We start from the raw sequence: 18,584 nt of genomic DNA, 5'->3' as shown, positions 1-18,584 counted from the left end.
TATATATATATATATATATATATATATATATATATATATAGATTAAATGAACGCAATTGAAAGTTTGATAAAACATTAACAAAATGAACATTACGGAGATTCACAAAGTTTAACCTTTCACTTTATCTCTATTTCCCTTTTTTACCGTTTTCCCTATTTATTTTCTTTTCTCTTTCTCTATTTCCCTTTTTACTTTTTCCCTTCTTTCCTATTTCCTCTTTTGTTTTTCCCTTTTTCCCTCGTTCCATTTTCTCCTTTGCCCCGTTTCCTCTTTTCCCGCGCGTAAATCGGTCCAGTAATTTTTTATTCTCTAGCGGACACACATACGAACATTGCCTTTTATATATATATATAGAAGAAGGAAGTCTGTTTGTATGTTTGTTTCGTATATATCTAGACAATGGCGTCACCTAGCAGGTATAGTTTTTGCAAAAATATTTCTTTTCATGTAACTAATATATATTCTGAAATCAGATCATAAATTGAATTTTTCGAAATATCTCGACCCCAGTGCCACCTAGCGGGTCCAAATTAATTCAGAAACCTTCGCCGGCTTGCCTGCACGCAACTCATCAAAGTCTCATCGCAATCGGATAAATGGTATAGGAACGCACAGGGGTTAAACCAAGAAATATTCATTTATAGTTTTATATATATATATATAAGATTGATTATTAACTAAGGATTAATGTTTCAGTTTAAACGGATTTGTGGTTTTTAAGTTATTAAATACAGACAGAGATAATAAATAAAAAATAATATAAAAAGGTCTCCCTGTGATAAGGTTGTAAAAAAAGCTTTTAAAAAGAAAAACTTATATTTCAGTTTTAAATGGTTTGGGTTGATTTTTTTGAAAAAGAAAGAAATGTTTTTGGATTATGTAGTATATATATATATATATATATATATATACAGTGTAGGTAAACATTTATTTTAATAAAGTTTTCTCTGAAATGACGAAAAAATCAAAATTGATTTTTTGCGATATCCTCCCACCCGTTTTATGAATTTTCAAAAGAAATTGATAAGTTCTCCACATATAGAAATATTTGAAGAAAATAGGTTTGGCTAATCCTGAGATATAAGACCAAAAGCAGTACACCACATTCGTACGCTTACATATGTTTTTTATTTTTGGTCTAGATGAACTGTTGGATCCTAAAAGGTAGATTTACAAAATCCCATTTTTTGATATGATCACCATACTTTCTCCATTAATATATTTATTCCAGTTGTATTCTACGGGAAAGTAACATGAATATGTCAATATATCATGTATGTTAACAAGTTAAGTAAAGATTTTATGTGTTAAGAGTAATTTTGTTTGTTGCTATGTGTACTGGTCAAGGCATGATATAATCGTATACAAACGATAAAAGATACTGTTCTACTTTTTACAAGATTATCTCTTTTAAAATTATCACGCATTAAACAGAGCCCTGATGTAGATGTACGTTACGTACTATTTTCATCATATTAGAAACATCAACAAAGTTGATACGGTAGTTATGCGTGAATGATACTACATCCGTCTTTACATCTCGCCTACAGGCGAGAGTGATTACTTTTGTTATCATTGCTACCAACATCCTCGTACATAATTTCCTTGTCAACAGAAATTAATTGTACATTTGCATATTAAAGTGTAAATATTAGTTCCCGTGAATTTTGAACCACTTTTTTCAACTTACTGTGTATGTAATTTTGTTTTTTGGTTTTTTGTTTTAGGTATGTGATGATACTGAAAACTACTACGGCACTGACTACTTCACGTTGAAAAATTGGTATTTATTTTATTTGTACGGAGAAAAATCAATTCATGTTTGAATTTTTTTATATTTTCAGGTGAGTTTCTTTCTTTATTTTTAAGTAAATCATTTTTGTATGAACTTCCGCATTGTTAGTACGATAATTTATTATATTATGAAGAACTATTATGGTAATACTAAGTTAAGAAATTTTAATTAACCATGTAATTGTTTTATTTGAAACAATATTGATTTTTTAGAAGTTAACAAATATGACACTAGCTATGTCAGCTAGTGTCGATTTAAAAAAAAATGATATATCAAAAGTAAATAAAACTGAGTGTTCATCTTACCACAAAAAGGTGGTCGCTGAGATTTTATTAAAAATATGAATGTTTTATTTATGTCATGTTCATGTTAAATTTATTCTTACGAAGCATATAGTAGTAGAAGGGTGAGCTTGCTTGTTCTTCAGTGTGGCACAAGGAATGTGGAAATTTTGAAGTAGCTCTCACAGAAGTAAAAAAAAAAAAAATGAATTTACAAGTTTTATTGTCGAAAACAGAAAGTAAGTTACATGACACTAAGAGTTCAGACATAAAAAATTTCAATTTCTAAAAACAATGTCCATAAGATAACGGCCATTCGAACGTATGCATTCCTGGAAGCGAATGCTAGATTTTGCATTCACTTTGAAACACTTTCGTGGGAATTGCAGCGATTTGTTCTCGAAACCTCGTTTTCAACTCGGCGAATGTCGTCAGACGAGTGGTGAACAATTTACTTTTATAGTGACCCCACAAGAAAAAAATCGCACATTGACAAATCTGTAGATCTTGTGGGCCAATGAATGTCGCCAAACCGTGAAATGACGCGATTACCAAAGAGCTGTCGAACGGCTGCCATTGACGCTCTGGCAGTTGTGTGCCGCGGGCTCCTCCATCTTGCTGAAACCAAGAATTATGAAGATCAGGAAATTTTTGAAGTTGTTCTGCTACAAACATTCAAGATGTCCGGACGAGGCCTACAGCGAAGACAAAAGCTGAATTTAAAAATCATCGATGTAAATGTCTACCGAAGCAATTACATCGATGGCATCCCAACGAGGCCTGGCTTATTACTGTTCTGCTACAAAAGTTTCGAGCATATCAACATATCGTTGCATTCTCTCTCTCATCCTCAAAGAAGTAAGACCCGATCACACCTCCCTTAGATGCGGCACATCAAACTGTAACCTTTAGGCTGTGTAATGGTCGTTCTTGCAATTCACGAGGATTTTCAGCCGCACAGTATCTGCAGTTCTGCTTGTTTACGTATCAGCTGATATTGAAATTGAGCATCATCCTACGTGAAAAGGTTGTCAACAAAATTGGGATCGTCATTAAACTTTTCAATCACCTTATCACAGAATTGTTGTCGCACCACGTAGTTTGATGGTTTTTTAGTTGCTGTGCAACTTGAATTTTGTAAGGGTGAAAATTCAAATCACTGTGGAATATTCGACGGATAGTTCTTCGATTTAGATTCAATGCTGCTGCGTGTTTCTTTGTCGATCGTCGTGGGCTTTTTCTAGTTGAGGCCCGAAGTACTTATACGTTTTCTGGGGTTCGTTAACCTCCAAATGGTTTCTTTTTTAGGGGTCTGAACCCGTCTTCCTGAAATTCTGAATCTATTTCTTGATGGCGTGGCGAGATGGAAGGCCACCATGACGTCGAAATTCCCGTTGAACATCAGTAACACTATCATCATTCTTATAAAATACCTTCACAGCAGATGCACGTTGTGTACCGACCCATTGGTCCATGATTACTGAACGGCGGGTAGTTTGCACAGAAGAATGCCACTCCTATCTTTATAACAGCTGCCCAGGGCTGCCACTACTACTTTCAAAATTTCCCGTTTCTTGGTGCCATTCTGTATTAGTAAAGGAAGTGTGAATCCTTTTTATTACGTAACCGGTATTTCTTATTCACCGTTTCTCATTTCATTCTGTTTCCTTTACGTCAAATAAAAGCTAGGTATCCACCTTTAAATGAAGATATACAAAATAACTTGCGAGTTAACTTTGAATTTTTATAGTTTAGAGTTTGATACCGCATTAGGAACTATCACACTGTACGGAAGCGAGATACTCTACACGTTGACTGTCGTAGTAGATTTCATTATTTGATTACGAAGGAATTATACCGGTATTACGTTGATTTTAACAAACATTTATCATAATAATTATATTCATGGTAACTTAAACCATTTTAAAATAGATTTTAATTTTTGTCCTGACGTACCATGGAGTTCTCCAATCAAAACAAACCAGGAACGAATCCTGTTTCATTCAGTAAATGTTTAATTTACGTAAACACAATTATTAGAAAATTTTGACAGGATGCACATTTATTTAAAAGAGTCTTTTTATTTTATTTCTGTAATTATGAATGAATATATGAACAAATGATGATTTTTATAAAACTATGTATCTAAGCGATGTTATTCAACATTTTCTTTAAGCATACGTTGACAGTTTTTTTTTTTTATGAAGGCGAACGGATATTTTAAATACCATGATTGTAACATATTTTTTCCTCTTCGTTCGCTTTAAGTGAACACGAACATTTCTTTGTTTAGATATAGTATTACACAGTATAATAACGTTTGTTATCGTTTATATTACATTTGTTGGTATTTTAAAGTGCAGTTGTGTTATAATTAATGCTGCCTTTTATAGACAAAGAATGAATTAAAGAATTCTGTTTATGCGTCTGTTGCTCGATTGTTAACCATTATAAAAATGAGTCATATATATATATATACGATATAAAATTCTCAGCATCATAGTTTAGTTGAGGTTTTTTTTACATTTATAAACACAGACAAGTTATGAGATAGTCAGGGATTTTCCTCTTTTAGATCTATAAAATAATAATAAATATCCTTTTAAAACATTTTGATGGAGAATGCTATTTGTTAATGACGTCGTTTGTGGTAGACATCTATACCAATTCTTTTTTATACAGGTTATTAATTTGTGAAGACGATCGACCAGTGAAGGGGAATAATTGCACTATTTTTTATGCAACATTTTTTTTTTTGCTTTATACGAGGGTTAGTTGAAATGTAATCCAGTCAGTTATAACTTGTAAATGAAAGGGATGTCAAGTGAAACAAATATGGTATAAAAATACATTACACTTATTTTTTACCAATTACAATTTTACAGCTACAAATTTTTCCTAACTGTAAACCTGTTTTATCATTTTGTCGATGATTTATGCTTGCGCGATCTTTACTTCATCCACGACCTCACTTTGTCTTTCAGGTCATCATCCCGGGTTGAATGAATACTCTATATCCCGATTTATCGCGGAAAGAAGTGAAAATCACAGGGCACCAAAACTGGCGAGTATAGATAGGCGGCATGTATCCAGATTTCAACTTCACAAGAGCCTCGACGGTTGCACGCGACATGTGTAGCCAGGCATTTTTTTGTCGCATAATTATCGGTTCCGTAGTTTGCCGAAGCTGCCCACATGTCTCCTAAGATCGTTTTAACGTTTCTGCTCGTTTCTCCCAGAATTTATAGTCGACCCGACTTCCAGGTAGAGTGGGTCATGTACACTTGTTTAGTTGGAATTCCAGAACACTTTCAAGAGGTTTATTTTTTGTAGAGGGCTGTGTGAACAGATTTTACAGTAGCCAGTTAGTTCTCCTTTATGTACATACGAGGTGCGACAATAAAGTAATGAGACTGATTTTTCTTTGCAAGAAGTGGCAACCCTGCAGCTTGCGTAGGCACACAATCTTTGACCTTGGTCTATAAGCTACTTCTAGTCCAAGCGGCACATTGATGCAACTGCTCAGTCGTGAGTTGTGCTGTAATAAGTGAACACGTGTTTTTGTCTCTCGTCACAGAAATGAAACCGCAAAATATTGCGCAACGGTATGCCATTTCTTTTTGCGTTAAATCGGGTGAAAACGCGACTACAACTTATGGTAAGCTTCAGAAGGCTTTTGGAGAGGAGGTTATGTCAAGAGCTCAAGTTTTTCGGTGGCATAAAAGTTATAGTGAAGGCAGAACGAATGTTGAAGATGAAGACCGCAGTGGACGACCATCAACCTCACTGACAGATGTCAACTTCACCAGGGTGCGTGAAATCGTACGATCTGATCGAAGATTATCCGTGAAAATGATTGCAGAAGAACTCAATATCAATCGAGAAACGGTTCGTCTAATATTAACTGAAGATCTTGGTATGAGAAAGATTTGTGCAAAAATGGTACCCAAAAATCTCACACAACAACAGCGAGAAACACGGAAAAATGTGGCTGCCGATCTGTTATAGCAAACGGAAATCAATCCAGATTTGTTGAGCCGGGTTATCACTGGTGATGAAGGTTAGTTTCTTCAATACGATCCAGAGACAAAACGCCAAAATTCGCAATGGTGCTCAAAGGGATCACGCAGACCAAAAAAAGCGCTCGCATGTCAAAGTCAAAAGTGCATGCTTGTGTGCTTCTTCGATTCGAAGGGAATTGTTCATAAAGAGTGGGTGCCTCCTGGACAGTTAACCGATATTTCTACAAAGAAATTTAAAAAAGACTTCGTAAACTAGTTCTTCGTGTCCGTGCCAACATTGCTGATAATTGGATTCTGCATCACGATAATGCGCCATCCCATACTGCTCTGTCAGTACAGCAATTTTTAACCTCAAAACAAATTTCAGTACTACCACAGCCACCTTATTCACCAGATATCGCTCCGTGCGACTTTTTTATATTTTCAAGAGTCAAAATGGCGGTCAATGGACACCATTTTCAAACAACACAAGATTTCCAAAAAGCTGTGACGAGGGTCTTGGAGGATATTACAGAAGATGAGTTCCAGAAATGTTACCATCAATGGCAGAAGCGCTGGAATAAGTGTGTGCAATCAGAGGGGAACTACTTTGAAGGAGATAACACTAAACATGACTAAAACGGTAAGTAACATTTTTTTTTTTCACATCAGTCTCATTACTTTATTGTCGCACCTTGTATGTGGGTGCCAATGCGTTATTGAGCGATGTGACCGTCATTTTGAATCGACTCGGCCATTTCCTTTTGGTGTTTATCATCAGATACAAAAATACTGCGAAATTCATCCTCAGTATTCGCTTTACTGGCTTCTGATATACGAAATTTTATTGCCCACTTGTTTATAGTTCTTCGATCGACAGTTTCATCAGCTTTTAGACGATTTTTGAACGGCTTTTAGATTTAATTTTTTACCTTGTTAATAATTCAATCGCTGCACATATTTAAACGCGTTGATGTCATAGATGTACTCGATTCAATAACATTATCAGGTGAAGAAAATGAGAAGGTATGGGTCCATGAGTTTTGGAATGTTAGGAATAGCAGAATGAAACTACAGGATGGTAGCATTAGGCGTCATTTTGTTCGCTCGTTCGTTCCAGTGTACATTTCAGCTACCCGTTCGTATTTTGTATTAATCAAATCATAAAAAAAAAAATATCATGTTTTTCTTAATTATCTGCAAAGGTTTTAACTGTAGACTCGTAAATATATTATTTAATACGCGTATTAAAATATTCGCCATTTCGTTAATATTTTTTAATATTGGGCATAATGTTAGTATTTCTTTACATACTGTAGTAAACAGACAAATATTGTGTTATAAGTAAAATAACTTACACCCCTAGATAGATGTTAGTTGTTCATACCTACGGGGTAGAGTGGCACATTGATAAAAATCCTAAAGCGTTTACATAAAGTAAACAATAATTATTAATTTGGCTGCTAATGAAATTATAATTAAATTTACAAGATTTGATAAATTGTAATGTGACTGTTTTAGTGAACTATATATTGTAAATATATAAAATATTATTATTTATTTATCAGTATTATAATTTTAACATACACAGTCTACATTTTCCTGATTGGTACAATTTTTATGGATCGGTAAATTAACATGTGCACTAATATAGGACCATTGTTTCCTGAGATTGTCAATGCCGTAGCTTCCTAGATTATTTCAGTTGTTTTTATTTTCATTCCTCCTAGTGTGAAATAATTTTCTGTTTATTTCTTTTCATGTTGATTTTTTTTTTACTTGGTTTAATTTTTTTTCTGGTTTTAATTTTCTTTTTAACTGATTATTTATATTTCAGTACATTTTTAACGTGAGAATGTATAAAAATGATAGTGGCTCGTTTTTTATTTTATTATCTGCTTGTTTTGAATCAGCATATTGGAAATTTCTTATACTTTCTGAAGATAAAAAAAATGAAACGGTTGGACGTCGTTATCTAGTGCAAATGAGTGACTGTAGACTAGATATTACATCCGATGTAATGTGGAATACATAGACGATCTGTTAACTTTGCTTTGCTTTGCCTGCTAGCCTCGATATGTTTTGTTTAACAGTATGACTGATATACTTTAACAAAAAAGAAATTAAAAAACTAAACTAATCTGAATTTAAATTTTAATATATATTAGTATTTTTTTAGAACAGTGTAGCTTTAACTATTTTGTTTGAGTTACTTAAAAAAGCATAAAATAGAAAAAAGTATTCAACTACACTTAAAACAATTTTGATATCTTCACCGGTTATATTTATCCACAGAAAATGAGATTTAAAAAACTTGAAGCCTATGTCCCAATCGTAATTAGTGTGAACCGTGGCGCAGCAGTTCTGTATTCGTCCCCACCATGGTAAAGTAACGAATCTGAAAAACTCAACTTTTCAGTGTGAAAATTTAAATAGGAATGCACATTCGTAAAAGTGAAAAGGTTTAATCTTAGTCTTCCTAAAAGAGATACGCGTTGAATGATTTACCACAAGATGCAGGACGTTCACGTTAATTGTAAACTGACGAATCTGTAAAATACGATTTTTCACATTCGTTACTTTAGCATGGTGGTGACGATATAACCGAAATAAACCTACTGCGCTAAATTTCCCCCGTTGCCATCTAGCTTTGATCTCTTCCATGGAAGTACAGAAGATATACTTGGTGCAGTATACATCTTTTCTTTTTCCTGTTTAATTACCTTTCAGATAATACTTCAGAGGATGAATGAGGATGATATGTATGAATGTAAATGAAGTGTGTCTTGTACATTCTCACTTCGACCATTCCTGATATATGTGGTTAGTAGAAACCCAACCACCAGAGAACACCGGTATCTACGATCTAGTATTCAAATCCGTGTAAAAATAACTGATTTTACTGGGACTTGAACGCTGGAATTCTAAACCAGCTGATTTGGGAAGACGCGTTCACCACTAGACCAACCCGGTGGGTTGGTACAGTTTACAAAAATTCCGATAAATGTACTTCCGTTTTAAAAAATGACCGTTTGTACTAGATGTTGCGCAAATGTTAAGTAAAGTTAGTTAACTATATAGCATAATTATAAATATAATAATTATGTAATTGAACATTCAAGAGAAGATTTTTTGTTAAGGTGGTATGTAGTTTTTATCATTTTTTTTTTAGGTTCTCGCTAACTGATTGTCGATGAGTTGTGAAAGTTCTGAATTTTTAAAGCGGTTAAAACAATTTATAACAGATAAATAAATAAAACATTAGAAAGAAAGGGGCATGATATATCTGGGCGGATCTTCCCTTCACAATTGTATTAATATTTAATGAATTTACAGTTGGTTGGTTCACATTGAAAATGTACAATAGTATTAGATTCGATAACTACTCGCTCAATACTGCCTAACATCTGTTATCATCTTGGTCGGGATTACGACGTTGTGTGGTTATCATATAGAGATTTTTGGAAAAACATATTCATTTCTACATAAAAAATGGTGACAATAAAAGTTGTAATACTTTCCTGGTATTGGTGATTTATTCTTATATAGTGAAAAAATAATGATACGTGAAAAAATTTCTAAGATGTTTTTTATGTAGGGGTAATTCATTTACGGTAAAATAGATCGTTATGTATTCAAATAAGTCAAAATTCAGTTTTACAAATTTAAAAAATTGTTTTTTTTTATTTATTTTTTGTTCCTCATCTCCAAAATCACCTTCCAAGAATTTTTTTGATTTTTCTACGTTTACTGTGTTAAATGGAAGAAAGTAAAAAAAATCCACTGAAAAATTTAAAACCAACAAAAAGTTATCTAAGATTACCTTTTTTTTTTTTTGTTTGGGGTTAATTATAATGAAATTTCATTGTAATATTATTACAATTTTAAATAAAAATAAAAAAGTTTTAAAAAATTAAAAAAAAATCGATATATTAAACTTTCATCGATTCTCATTCCCCCCAGTATTGATTCCAAAGTATTCTTTTTTTGGATTAATTTCCCTACACTTTGCCTAGCAAGACAAAAACAAATTCGGTTAAAAAATATGCAATAAATAAAAGGATAACTGTTTTCAATTTTTGGTGAAGGGGAAATTTTGAAACAAACCTTTTTTTTGAAATGATGAGATAAGCAAGCATGCTTTTACTGAGATTTATATAAAGTGGACTCAAAATTATGAGAAAATTGACCCTCAAAAAACTAGCTTCCCCACTCCCTTGAGATATTGAACTCTAAAATTTTACCAACAATTTACTCCATATACACGTGAAAAGTTATTAAAGCTGCAAACTGGCTAACACATATATTCTTATGAACATTACCCTCAATCTTTTGTTTTTGGGGTCCGTGGATCGTGAGAAAGTCTAGAAGCGCAAAAAATATTTAACGCCATTTTTTGACTGATTGCCGTACTTTATTCTTGCAGCATACCTCTAGAGCTATCGTGCCAGGAAAGTAAAGAAGTATATTTATCCTTTTTTATTTTTTTTTAAACGATAATTGGGATGGTATGAGCAAAAAAGAGTTCTGTCTACAGCAAATATCTATGATGATGATGATAATAATAATTCTTTTAACACGAAATCTAGCTCGTTTATTTTGACTTTTTCATAATATTGAAATTAGAAGTGGTTTTTTTTTTCACCGAATAATCGTTTTAGAGGGTACGGTAAGTCAACCTTGGTTATGTTTTCTTTGTTTTCATACTTCTTTCATCCTTCGACAGTGTCGTTCTTCTCTTGTATCTACTTCCTCTTCCACCAAACCTCCTATCTGAATTACCCGTCTAAAACGTGTCCTGTAATTAATCGTATGTGTCGATTTTAATGTTTTTCATGCTTTTTTTCTATTTCCCGAAACCTTGTAGGGCACGGACTTGTAACTTCTTATAAAGTTAAAGATTTATGTAGTTAATCTCTTTATCACTCATCCTATTTATATGTACATAGAATTGTATACACTGTCAGTTTTTAAATTTTCAAATATAATTCTCTGTTGGTCGTAATTTAAATTACGAATTACTTCAGAATTCTAGTATTTTAGAAAATTCTAATATTTTCCTCAGAATTCTTCTGATCTTTTCCACTTTCAAGAATTTCGGTTAGTTTAAATTTTTCTATTGCTTAAAGTATTTCGGGTACAACCACTGTTTGATAACATCTCAGTTTTGTATTCCATGAAATATGTATTTCTTGTAGTGTGAAATGTTCTCTCTGTTTTTTGAATTCTTGTTTCTGTCGCTACTTTTTCCTTTGTAGTGTTCGATATCCATTCTCCAAGATATATTAAGCGATCTGTTTTAGATATGATTTTATTATTTATCTTAAGTTATTGAAGTGTATCGCTGACGCTTGTTATAAACTGTGTTTTTTCAAAGGATATTTGTAATCCAACTTTGACTGCTTGTTTTTGTGATTCTATGATTTGTTCTTGTGATTCTATGATTTGTTCTTGTGCATTTTCAAGCGAGTCTGTAATTAATATCCTATCATTTGCGAAACCTCGGCGATTCATTGTGATCTTATTTTAGTTTCTTCCAAGTTGTATTCAATAGAAGGAACTCTACATCGTTGTAATAAATCGACGCATTGATTTTCATTTCAACTTTGTGTCGTTTGAATAAGTGAAGTATTATCATTTTTTGTCTTTTAATAAAAGCTTACGAACGTTCTAAAAAAACGTAAATTGATCAAACTAATAGTTCGAAAATTGAAATGGTCGCCATTTTGAAAATGTAAAAACATTATTTATTGATTTCGTAGAAACTTTGTAAAAATTATGACGAATATATATAATTTTGATATTATATCAGTCTCTTCTAAAGATGAGATGAATGATTTCAGTTAAAAAAAAAAAGACGGATAACAAAACATTTTACGCATATGTTTATAGGGACCTTCGTTTAATATGATTACAAATTATATTGAATAACTATATCGGCCTACATGGTGTAACCTACATAGATTTTCTTGTATAAATTTGTATTTTAAAGAAGGTAATGTTGTAATGAATAATTATATGTATTCTCGCACCGCTTATGTTGGTATAGGAACGCATCCAATCATATTCATTTTTAATTACATTTTTTTCTTTAATAAATTCGGAGAATTTATTTTTATTGTGTTCTTGATATTGGATTTTTTTTTTTTTTTAATGTAAACATATTTTTTCGATGTTGATTTAATGTAGCTATTTTCTCTATTGATATTTTCCCTCCCTCTTATGACGGACAATTCCTTTGTTAAAAAAAAATCCCTTCCCTTTTTGTATGAATTACTGCTCTCAATACCTAGAATTCCAAAACCTCCTCTTTCATTTTGTTCTGAAGAAATAAATCATATTACCCTTGTTTATTTCCTTCTCCCCTTACAGTATTTAACGTTTGCACGCTCATACTCGTACGAGTTCTGTTACTTAATATAGACCTATTTGTTATTTATTACCGCCATTGAAGCCAGAATCGTAATGGATTTCTGTGGTTTGCTGTTCGATGTTCTTCAGTAATTTATATTTTCATCTCTTGATGTATTTATACGTACTACGTACGTGCGCGTATTGAATGTAGAATTTTCTTACTTAATCTATAGTACCCGGATTCTTCTGAAAATATTTGTGGCGTATGACACGCCGTTAAAATATGTTTTAAATATTTTTTAGAAAGATAAAGAATTTTTATCAATTGTGAGTTCTGTCATAACAAATATTATAATGCATATATATTTTTTTGCGATCGTTTATTTAGTGTTGTATAAAATTATTACACGTTAATCGTTTATGTATGAAGAATGTTAAATTATACGGGTTGATAATGATAAAAAAAATCCTTAAGTTTTAAGACGAATCGGAGGAAAAATAAGTTCGTAATGTAACCTTATTGTAATAATAATTTGATTATTTAGTTATGTGTCCAGTTAGTAATTAATTAATAACGGAAATTTTGTGCAACAATGAAATCAAAATTTTTAAACGGGGAACGATAAGAATGCTCTACGTTAAACAAATATTTGAATCTGTTTCAAATATTTGTTAATATTAAACCGGTGAAAGGTCTGAGGCAAAAAATATTATTTTGAAAAATAATTTTATTATAGGCCCTTCGGGCGGGGTCTCGTTATGGGATTATTAGGTGTTCAAAATTGATTAACTGTAGTGTAAAAATATTTTTTGTTGAATGATGAAAATTAATATAACGAAAGTTAAATTAGAAATTTAATTCTAAAAATTGATAATAACGAATCGGGATTTTCCGCTAGTGATCGATACATTCCGGTGCCTAAGTTTTGGTTATAGTTCATTATTTTATGAAGAAAAACAATCGCTTAAATAAAATAATATATTATTAATATATATTTTGCTTATATATCGATATATAATAATACAATAAGTATACATCTCTTTTTCTTTTTGTTTAACCTCCTGGGACCACCTTTAGGCATTGCTTCAGAGGATGAGATGAATGATTTGTAGCGTATGTGAAAATGCCATGCCTGAACGGGATTCGAACCCGGGACCTCCGGATGAAATGTCGAGACGCTACCACTCGCTCAACGGAGGCTGTCAACAAGTATACACCTAACCACCAAGAGACGTATAATAACGAATCGGGATTTTCCGCTAATTATCGGTACATTCCGGTGCTAAGCTAAGGGGGACGCATATACATACAAATGCCGTTTCGTAGTGTAGGATTACTTTGATGTCGTAAATTTTAAGATAGTAAAAGCACTGATTGCACAATCTGAGTGCCTGTCTTTATGGTATTTTTTTCTTTCAAGAAGTAAGAGAAAAGAACATATTGTTAGGAAGAGAATAAATTTTATTATCGCACGTAATAATAATTTTATTGTTATTGACACATCGTTAAATACATTTTTAACATGATATATTTCAAAGATGTCTCTCGATATTTAATTTCTTTTACGGATTCTTTTTTACTATAATAATGATCAATGTACAATAAACGCATAGCGTTCCTAAGATCGATGAGCATTCTTTGAAGTAGATTACAATTATTTGTACCGGTAGACGGATCCTGTAGTAGTTAGTTATTAATACCGTATTTACTCTCATGTTGAAACGATAGAAGAACGTAGAATGATCGTACAGGTTTCTCCCGAGTACTGTAACAACACCTTCCTCATCTCACGTATCAGATGGGCTACATTTAGATACGATTTATGTTGTGAGAGGTCGGCGGTCGGTAGGTTGTTTTGACTTTGACCGACTAGTAACCTTTTCACTGTTTGTGTACGTGTTCGTTCCTTCCTTCGTGTGTGCGTGCAAGTACTGTAATCCCTCCTTCCACTATTGTCTGAGATCATTTACTACGACCACTCACGCCCGCACCTTGAATTGTCGGTTCCATTGTGTTTGCGTGACCTTTCTCTCTTGGTTTGTGCCCGACTGGACATTCGCCTCATATTTGTAATACGTCGGTATGATGTTCGCATCAATGATTTGGAACTATTACGAAACCTATTGTTTACCAAGTAATTTTTGATTATATTTTTTTAAAATATATTTTCAATGAAATATCATCAAATATGGAAAATATCGCCTGATATCTGCATAATGTACAATTTACCTTAATATGTCTATATTAATCTGGTAGCTTTATGATACTTTTTTTAATAATATGAGCATGAGAACTGGATTCAGTGAAGTGTGCCAAAAAAAAGATATGATTTCGGTTGTTCGATTGTTTACCGTATGGTTCCCATCGAAATACATTGTTGATTCCTGCTTGTAAGGAAAAGCAGTACTGATAAAAAATGATTAATTATTGCCAAAATTTATTTCTAATTGTATAAAAAGTCAACAAAAGGCTAACAAATAGTTTGTACCGTACATTAAACATTTATTAAAAACAGATATTGTAAATAAGCTTGGCAAACATTTCCATGAGGCTTGTTAATTTAAAAATTAAGTGTTGCTTTGGCTTTTCATAAAACAAAGAAAACCAGAAAAGCCTTACCCCCAAATGTATTCACGCAAGAAATGAATCTATTATCATCCAGCCGTCAAATGGAAAGATGATATATTTCTGGTCGAGTGCTTTTCAATTCCTCCTTTGGAGGTCTGGAAAATCCAAGAAGGTTCTATTTGTACATCGTGTGTTTATAGATTACGATGACGTACTGTTGTTTACAATAGAACTTTTTGAAAGTAATTTTTTTATTTTCTTTCATAAGTGAATAAATTGGAGTTACAGATTTCTTTTATTTTTTTTATCTAAGTATAAATATATATAAAAATGAATGTTTGTTTGTTTGTTTGTCTGTATGTGTTCCTATATCATTCATCCGATTCGATGAAACTTTATTGAGTTGTGCGCACGCCCGCGAAGGTTTCTGAATTAGTTTTGACCCGTTAGGTAGCGCTGAGGTCGAGACATTTAGAAAAATTGTATTTATGGACCGATTTGGCTCATATTCAAAATATATTATGAAAAGAAAATCTTTGCAAAAACTATACCCGCTAGGTGGCGCCGGTGTCGAGATATTTACGAAAACAAACAAATATACTAACAGACGACTTTCTTCTTCTATATATATATATATATAGAGAGAGAGAGAGAGAGAGAGTGAGAGAGAGGGGGGCACTGTTCGTATATGTGTCCGCTATAGACTAAAAAAAATACAGGACCGATTTAGGCGCGGGTTTTTGCGAAGTGGTCCGCGTTGTCCGGAGAAGGTTTAAAGCTATTGAAATCCTCGATCTGACCAGTAAAAAAAAGTTAGGGGTATTTTGAACCGATTACTGTGTTTAGACAGTAGTTCGAATTAAATACGATAGGTAGTGTGCTGTTTTGACAATTGGATGTATTTACATTCTGATTTTTATCAAGTGAAAGGTTAATTTTTGTGAAGTTCCGTAATGTTCAGTTTTTTAATGTTTTATCAAACTTTTAATTGTGTTAATTTAACCTATGTATATACTCAAATCTAGCAAAAGCGAAGCAATGCCGGATCTGATAGTTTCCAATAAATATTTTTTGATAAATTTAAAATAAAATTATTCATATAAAATATATTTTGAACGTTCCGAAATCTAAGTTAATTAAAAAAAGATTAATTCTCTGTCTTTTTTATGCGAAAAGTACAATTTAGGACACGTAAATATCACTTTTTTCTAGCTTCTCTTCTTCCATTCATTTGTTATTTTTTCGTCATGGCTTCGTTTTTAATCGTCTGTCCATTTTCTTCCTGTCTTTTTTTCTGCCAGAAAGAAATTTTTATATTGCAAATTATCTTTATCGTAACCTTCATGTTCCGCAGCTGTTAAAAACTTTTATTTAATTTGTTCTGGTCCATTCTGATATATGCTGCAAGAAATTTAACCTTTTTGTCTTTATTAATGTTTCTAGATTTTCTCAATTTTGGTAGATTTTAGATTTCATGCTTCATTTTAATTTTATAATACATAAGTTAATAGTTAAGTATATGTTATCTTTTCATTAATAAATGTGTAATACTTTTATGCAGTTTTATCTGTGTTTAAAAGCTATTAATTTTTTATCTTATTTCTGACGCATTGGAGTTCTGTATAAAGGAATGTCAGTTGGATACAAGATTGAAAATCACTGCGTCTACACGAAAATATAGTTGTGTTTTATACTAATGTAAAAGTACTTTTTATTTTACATTGTATACTAGTTTAGTATACTTAGTTATTAATTATACGAATAATCTATGTACTTACTGCATAATAGGTTGTTGGATCGTTGGTTATCTACAAGATATATTTAATATTTTCAGTATAATATAATTTAGATATTTCGGTGATTTAATTTCATATGAATAAATGATATTTTTTTATTAAATTCACTGACCGTAAATGAATTCGTGTGTTATTTTTGCTTCAAGACATAATAAAAAAATAAAGTTTATATCCTACTTAACGTGGACATGTTGTATTTCATGGAGTTGACAAATATAATAATAATAATAATAATAATAATAATAATAATAATAATAATAATAATAATAATCGTTCAACATGTTAATTTTATTATGAAATTAATAGTATACTTTACACATCAGATTTAAAATTAATTTTTATATTAATGATTAAACGATGGGTTTATCCCTTATTTTGTATTACACTGTATGACTTTTGAGTTAGTAATATTGAGCGTAAAAATTTCCTCAAATATAAGGATTTAATTTTATGGAAGTTATGCTGCTAAGGGTACGAAAAGTAAAAATAAAAAGTTCGAAAAAATATTTGAGATTTATCAAAATTTGATTTTATGAAGAAAAAAAAAATTTATACTTTTTTTCAACCATTATTACAGCTGAATTAGGCATCAGAGATCCCTGAAATGCCTCATTTGCAATCCTTATATTTCATGAAATTTAATAGAATTAGTAATTATTACAGATTTCGGGGTGGTATAAAAAAATAAAGGTCTCATCATAAGAAACTTTTCAGCCGATGGTAATTTTTGTATATATGTTGTGGAATGAAATATTATTAAAAATCTTTTCTTAAAGAATAATTCAAATATGGCGTTATGGAAAGAGATGATTCGATTTAATAAAAAAAAAATCTGCATCAAAATTTAGTACTTAGTTCATACCAGGTGACCCAATGGAACCCAATGGACTCGTCATCGCAAATAGCTAATTTCGCAGTCGAGAGTTCTAAGGTTCAAATCCTAGTAAAGGCAGTTACTTTTATACAAATTTGAATTCTAGATCGTGGATACCGGTGTTTTTTGGTGGTTGGGTTTCAATTAACCACACACCTCAGGAATGGTCGACCTGACACTGTAGAAGAGTACACTTCATTTAAATTCATACGTATCATCCTCATTCATCCTCAGAAGTAATACCTTACAGTGGTTCCGGAGGCTAAACAGAAAAAATAGAAGGAGAGAGAGAGAGAGAGAGAGAGAGAGAGAGAGAGAGAGAGAGAGAGAGAGAGAGAGAGAGAAGGTGGCTATGAAGCAAAGTAGTGATTTTTCCTTCTCAGTGCCATAAACTTTTAAGTGTTCTTGACTTATCTTTCTTTAAAAAAATTTTGTCCTCGGCGGTCCAGTTTTTTTATCAATGCGTATGATCTATCCTTTCCATTATTGTGGCTGTTTATATTCTACAGAAACTATAATTGATTGTGATGGAGTACCGATTGATGAATGTAGTTCTCACTCTAAATTGTGATTTTCTTCAAGTTTTGTTGTGTACACTGTTTATTTCTCTTAATGTGTACGTTGCAATCTGTTCAACTAATGAACAACAAGAAACTCCCTTCACGGTCCTATGGAGATGACACGTAAAGGAGGTGTAGTCTTGTGCAGACTCAGGCCGATCATTCCTGAGACGTGTAGTTAATTGAACCCCAACCACCAAAGTACACCGATATCCATTATGTAATATTCAAATCTATATAAAAGCAACTAACTTTTTTTTTGTACCTCAGAACCTTCTGATGTTCTGTGTATTGTATGATTTCATTTTATAGTTTTAAGTTATTATCATTTTGTTCTTTGCAGTTGTAAAATC

At 32.0% G+C, this 18,584-nt stretch overlaps 1 protein-coding gene and 1 long non-coding RNA gene across 4 annotated transcripts in view; both read left to right on the top strand.

Annotated features, from left to right (window-relative positions):
- LOC142331753 (uncharacterized) overlaps positions 1-1,845 on the top strand; it is a 235,772-nt gene extending 233,927 nt beyond the window's left edge. Inside the window, exon 5 of the long non-coding RNA XR_012758081.1 lies at positions 1,729-1,845. This is a non-coding gene — a long non-coding RNA (uncharacterized LOC142331753). The remainder of the gene's footprint in view (positions 1-1,728) is intronic.
- Positions 1-18,584, top strand: part of Actn (alpha actinin) — a 351,300-nt gene that overhangs the window by 238,788 nt on the left and 93,928 nt on the right. The gene's annotated exons all lie outside the window — the stretch shown is intronic.

The sequence above is a fragment of the Lycorma delicatula genome, chromosome 10 (assembly GCF_047948215.1).
Source record: "Lycorma delicatula isolate Av1 chromosome 10, ASM4794821v1, whole genome shotgun sequence".
Classification (NCBI taxonomy): Eukaryota; Metazoa; Arthropoda; class Insecta; order Hemiptera; family Fulgoridae; genus Lycorma; species Lycorma delicatula.
Note: the sequence above shows the minus strand (reverse complement) of the source record. Positions and strands in the feature narration are given on the sequence as shown.